The sequence below is a fragment of the Ornithorhynchus anatinus genome, chromosome 21 (assembly GCF_004115215.2).
Source record: "Ornithorhynchus anatinus isolate Pmale09 chromosome 21, mOrnAna1.pri.v4, whole genome shotgun sequence".
NCBI classification, from domain to species: Eukaryota; Metazoa; Chordata; class Mammalia; order Monotremata; family Ornithorhynchidae; genus Ornithorhynchus; species Ornithorhynchus anatinus.
In genome coordinates, this window is record NC_041748.1 from 4,633,513 (window position 1) to 4,639,545 (window position 6,033).

Here is a 6,033-nt window from a genome sequence, read left to right on the forward strand (position 1 = left end):
ATTTGTTTATTAGCTTAAAGATAGACACTCCCAGCGAGAATAAGTCTTTGAGTGCACATAAGGAAGATGGAAACCAAGCAGTTCGTGAGTCACGAGGAATGCATTTAAGAAGTCTTCAAGGAAAGTTTGAGGAAACTGCTACACCACATACACACACTTTATCTGAAAGAATGTGACAAAACTTGTCTGCGGACTAGCGACGGGGGGTGGGAGGTCATTTTGAGGTGGGAGAGGGGGTGGCTGGTGGATTTCTTCTCTAGACTTCTTTCTAGAAATTAAGGGACTAAAGCTTTCACGCTCGTTCAAGATTTCTCAAATAACTTTCTTTTTTTTTCTTTAAATGTCATTTGTTAAATGCTTATTCCGTGTCAGGCACTGTACTGAGCACTGGGGTGGACCTAATCAGGTTGGACACAGTCCTTGTCCCACATAGGGCTCAAGGTATTAGCCTCTATTTTGCAGCTGAGATAACTGAGGCACAGAGAAGTTCATTCATTCATTCAATAATATTTATTGAGCGCTTACTATGTGCAGAGCACTGTACTAAGCGCTTGGAATGTACAATTCGGCAACAGATAGAGACAATCCCTCCCCGTTGACGGGCTTACAGTCCAAGCGGTTAAGTGACTTGGTCAAGGTCACACAGCAGACAAGTGGCAGAGACAGGATGAGAAACCGGGTCCTTCTGACTCCCAGGCCTGAGCTCTTCCCACTAGGCTCCACCGCTTCTCTATCTTTCTCCAACTTCTACCCTGGATTCCACAAGGGGAGGGATAGAACATTCATTCTGGCTTAGAATATGCTAGGACCGGCTAGTGGGGGTTTCATTGTTTATAAAAATCTTGAGACTGCAAGAAGATTAAAGAGTGGCCAAATGATGAGAAGATGACCAGATAACCACAGCCGTTGACTGGTATAATAACAATGGTGGTATCTGTTAAGCGCTTACCATGTGCCGAGCACCGTTCTAAGAGCTGGGGGAGATACAGGGTGATCAGGTCGTCCCACGTGAGGCTCACAGTTAATCCCCATTTTCCAGATGAGGGAATTGCGGCACGGAGAAATGAAGTGACTTGCCCAGAGTCACACAGCTGACAAGTGGCAGAGCCGGGATTCGAACCCGTGATCTCTAGGGCTCACAGTCTTAATCCCTATTTTACAGATGAGGTAACCGAGGCACAGAGCAGTTAAGTAGGAGTCCCTCCTTATTCACAGTTGGTCCAGGTGAGATTTACTGTCTAATAATAATGATAGTGTGGCTCAGCGGAAAGACCCCGGGCTTGGGAGTCAGAGGTCATGGGTTCCAATTCCGGCTCTGCCACTTGTCAGCTGTGCGACTGGGGGCAAGTCATTTCACTTCTCTGGGCCTCAGTTACCTCATCTGGAAAATGGGGATTAACTGTGAGCCTCATGCGATTCCCTTGTATCTCCCCCAGTGCTTAGAACAGTGCTCTGCACATAGTAAGTGCTTAACAAATACCAACATTATTATTATTTTGAAGTGCTTACTACGTGCCAAGCACCGTTCTAAGCGCTGGGATAGATGCAAGATTGTCCCACGCAGGGCTCGCAGCCTCAATCCCTATTTTCCAGATGAGGGAACCGAGGCAGAGCGAAGCGAAGTGACTTGCCCAGGGTCACACGGCTGACAAGCGGCGGAGCCGGGATTAGAACCCACGACCTCTGCCTCCCAAGCCCGGGCTCTTTCCACTAAGCCATGCTGCTTCCCGTGGCTACCAGTCCATTTAATGAAGCCCAGAGAAGTTCTGCGGTTTGGTCCCGGCTCATCTAGGGAGAGAACTAGAATAGATTAGTTAGATTAGTGCCGATTAGACCGCAAACCCGTCAGTGGGCAGGGATGGTCTCTATCTGTTGCCGAATTGTACATTCCAAGCGCTTAGTACGGTGCTCTGCGCATAGTAAGCGCTCAATAAATACTGTTGAATGAATGAATAGACGGCAGATCTCTTGACGCCCAGCCAGCGGTTTATCGTCTGGGTTTGCCGGGGCGGATAGCAGAGAAGCAGCGTGGCTAGAGAAGCAGCGTGGCTCAGCGGAAGGAGCACGGGCTCTGGAGTCAGAGGTCATGGGTTCGAATCCCCGCGCTACCACTTGTCAGCTGTGTGACTTTGGGCAAGTCACTTAACCTCTCGGTGCCTCCGTTCCCTCGTCTGTAAAATGGCGATGAAGACTGTGAGCCCCACGTGGGACAACCTGATTCCCCTGTGTCTACCCCAGCGCTTAGAACGGTGCTCGGCGCTTAACAAATACCAACGTTATTATCATTATTATTATTATCAATGTTTATTACGTAGCAGCTGGAGGATCCCCCCCGGGTCAGAAAGGCACAGTGGAAGATTTAGACCTTCCCTCTGAGGATTACGGATTTGTAAAAATGAGAGCAGGAAACTCACTCCCTTCAAATTCCACTGCTTGAGATGATCCACAGGTGTGAGCAAATGGAGATTCTGAGATGTTAATGACTTTCCGCTCCTCTGGGACAAAAAGATACAACTGCTACCCGTGTTTCTGAAGCGATCCAGAGGTCGTATCTAATAACCTTACGGAGTTCGACGATATTTACTGGTACCGGGGAGGTAATATGTTAACCTCAATTCTGCCAAGAAGGTTGGTTGGTTTTTTTTTCCACTCTACCTTCAGGATGGAATGGGATGGTCTGTTTGAAGAAGCTTCTTCTGAAAAGACAGGTCTGTCTCGATATAGGCTGACACAGGCGATGGGCGAAATAGTCGTGCACGTGCACACTTCCACAGATGTGGGGTGAATATTATAATGTCAGTTTTCCGTAACGGGTAGTTCGGCAAGAAGAGAGCCCCTGTGTTACAGAAAACCAGTATACAACGGTATGGTGACTATTACTGGGAAGCGGCAAGTGTAATGGATAGAGCACGGGCCTGGGAGTCAGAAGGTCATGGGTTCGAATTCTGGCTCTGCCACTGGTCTGCTGTGTGACCTTTGGCAACTCACTTCACTTCTCTGTGCCTCAGTTAGCTCACCTGGAAAATGGGGATTAAGACTGTGAGCCCTGTGCGGGTCAGGGACTGTGTCCAAGACGATTTGCTTATACAACAATAATAATAATAATGTTGGTATTTGTTAAGCGCTTACTATGTGCAGAGCACTGTTCTAAGCGCTGGGGTAGATACATACCACATACATACAAACCACTTCCATACATACCACTTCCATACCAGTGCTTAGTACAGTACCCTGGCACATAGTAAGTGCCTAACAAATACCATAATAATAATTATCAGTATTATGGTTATTCAAATTATTATTCTTATTTTTACGGTATACATTAAGTACTCACTATGTTCCAGGCACTGTACTGAGCGGTGGGGTAGATACAAGTTAATCGGGTCAGACAGAGCCCGTGTCCCACATGGTGCTCACAGTCTTAATCCCCATTTTATAGATGAGGTAACTGAGGCACAGAGAAGTGAAGTGACGTGTCCAAGGTCACAGAGCAGACACGTGGCAGAGCCGGGATTAGACTCCCAGGCCTGTGCTCTACCCACTAAGAAGCCATAGCATCTCTACCATTATAATTATTATTATTATTATTTTTGTTAAGCACTTACTATGTGCCAATCCCTCTTCTAAAAACTGAGATAGATACAAGCTAATGAGGTTAGACACAGTCCCTGTACCACACGGTGTTACCGATACCTGACGACTTGTTTTATTTTGTTTTGTTGTCAGTGTCTCCCCCCTTCTAGACTGTGAGCCCATTGGCGGGCAGGGATTGTCTCTGTTGCCTAATTGTACTTTCCAAGCGCTTAGTACAGTGCCCTGCACGCAGTAAGCGCCCAATAAATACGATTGAATGAACATGGGACTCACAGTCTAAGTAGAGGGAGAAGAGGTATTGAATCCCCTTTCTACTGACGAAGAAATGAGGCCCAGAGAAGTGATCTGCCCAAGGTCGCACAGCAAGCAATTGGCAGAGCCTCGATTAAAACTCAGATCCTCTGCCTCCTAGACCTGCGCTTCTTCCTCTAGGCCATCCTGTTTCTTATCGAACAGTATCGTCCCTCGGCGTTATACCATTTTCCACATAAAGTCTCAGAAGTGATCCGTTCGTTGACAATGCCCGTTGTTAGATACATGGCATTTGAGCGCTCTTTGGTGGGTACCATGGTGGTAATTATACAGATGTGTATATATTTACATCCCCGTGTAAATGTTCAGTTGGGTCTATTCATATGCTCGCCTGATTCATTATTAATAGAGTAACATGTTGGACCAGAGCGCTTTATCAAACACGCCGACCCAGAAGGACCTTCTCCGCGTTTCCGAGTGGATGGGAGAGAAAAGTGAGGACAAAGAGAAAGAAGGACTTTGGGCAATTCCCAAGAGGAACGATTGTTTCCTAAAGAGGGAAAGTATCATTTGTTTTCTGAATGAAGCCAGCTGAGCCCCGTAGCCTGTAAGAAATACATAACCTTATTATCATTTGCTTCCCCGCTACGTAATTTACTGCGGCCTACTGGAAAGGGCAGGCGGCTGGGAGTCGGAAGGACCTGTGTTCTAAGTCCAGCTCTGCCACTTGTCTCCTGTGGGACCTTGGGCAAGTCGTTTCACTTCTCCAGCCCTCATCTGGAAAGCGGGGATTAAATTTGTGAGCCCCGAGTAATAATAATAATAATAATGTTGGTACTTGTTAGGCGCTTACTATGTGCAGAGCACCGTTCTAAGCGCTGGGGGAGATACAGGGTAATCAAGTTGTCCCACGTGAGGCTCACAGTTAATCCCCATTTTCCAGATGAGGGAACTGAGGCCCAGAGAAGTGAAGTGACTCGCCCACGGTCACACAGCTGACAAGTGGCAGAGCTGGGATTCGAACTCATGACGTCTGACACCCAAGCCCGTGCTCATTCCACTGAGCCACGCTGCTTCTCTTGTCCCGAGTGGGACATGGACTGTGTCCAAACTGATTGGCTTGTGACTGCCCCAGTGCCTGGTTCAGTGCCTGGCAAATAATGAGCGCTTAAATAATGTCATTAATGAATGAATGAATGAATGAATAAACGATCAATCAATCAGTGGCATTTATTGAGCACTTACTGTGTGCAGAACACTTGGGAGAGAACAACGCACGGAATTAGCAGACGCGTTCCCTACTCACAATGAGCTTCCTATCTCCCCTTACAAGGCTGTGATCTCATGAGGGAGGAGGTCATGACTATCAACTCGGTTGTACTGAGCTCTCTCAAGGCTTAGTACAATGCTCTGGGCACAGCAGGTGTTCAATACATAGCTAGTTTGAATGCTTCTGGCCCGAATTTCAGTCCACTCGGTGCAGTATCCATGCGGATTCAATCTAGCCGGGATATATGTGGATTATCTTCCCTATACAAGCTGGTTTTTTTCTAAATGACTCACTATCTATAGTCATGTCCATTTCATTCAATCATAGTTATTGAGCGTTTATGGTGTGCAAAGCAGTGAACTAAGCTCTTGGGAGAGTACATTTATTTTCACACAGATACCTGTGGCGCTCGATGTATTGATAACATGATTTGCACCATGAGGATATGTGTGGATAGAGGAGAAGCAGCACGGCCTGACGGATAAAGCACAGGCCTGGGAGTCAGAAGGACCTGGGTTCTAATCCCGGCTCTGCCGCTTGCCTTCTGTGAGACATTGGGCAACTTACTTCGCTTCTCTGTGCCTCACCTGTAAAATGGGGATTCGATGTCCGTTCTCCCTCCCCTTTAGAGTGTGAGTCCCATGTGGGACACGGACTGTGTCCAAACCGATTAACTTGTATCTACCCCAATGCTTAGAACAGTGTTTTACACCTAATGCGTAACAAATACCGTTAAAAAATAGCAACCTGGGCAGGGAATGTTACTACCAACTCTGTAATCTCTCAAGTGCTTAGTACAGTGCTCCGCACACAGTTAAGCACTGAATAAATATGATTGAATGAACCTACCGCTTGATTGCTGACTGTCCCTATAGTTCAGATAGAAGCAAAGCGCTATTTATTTTCAACACCTGGCT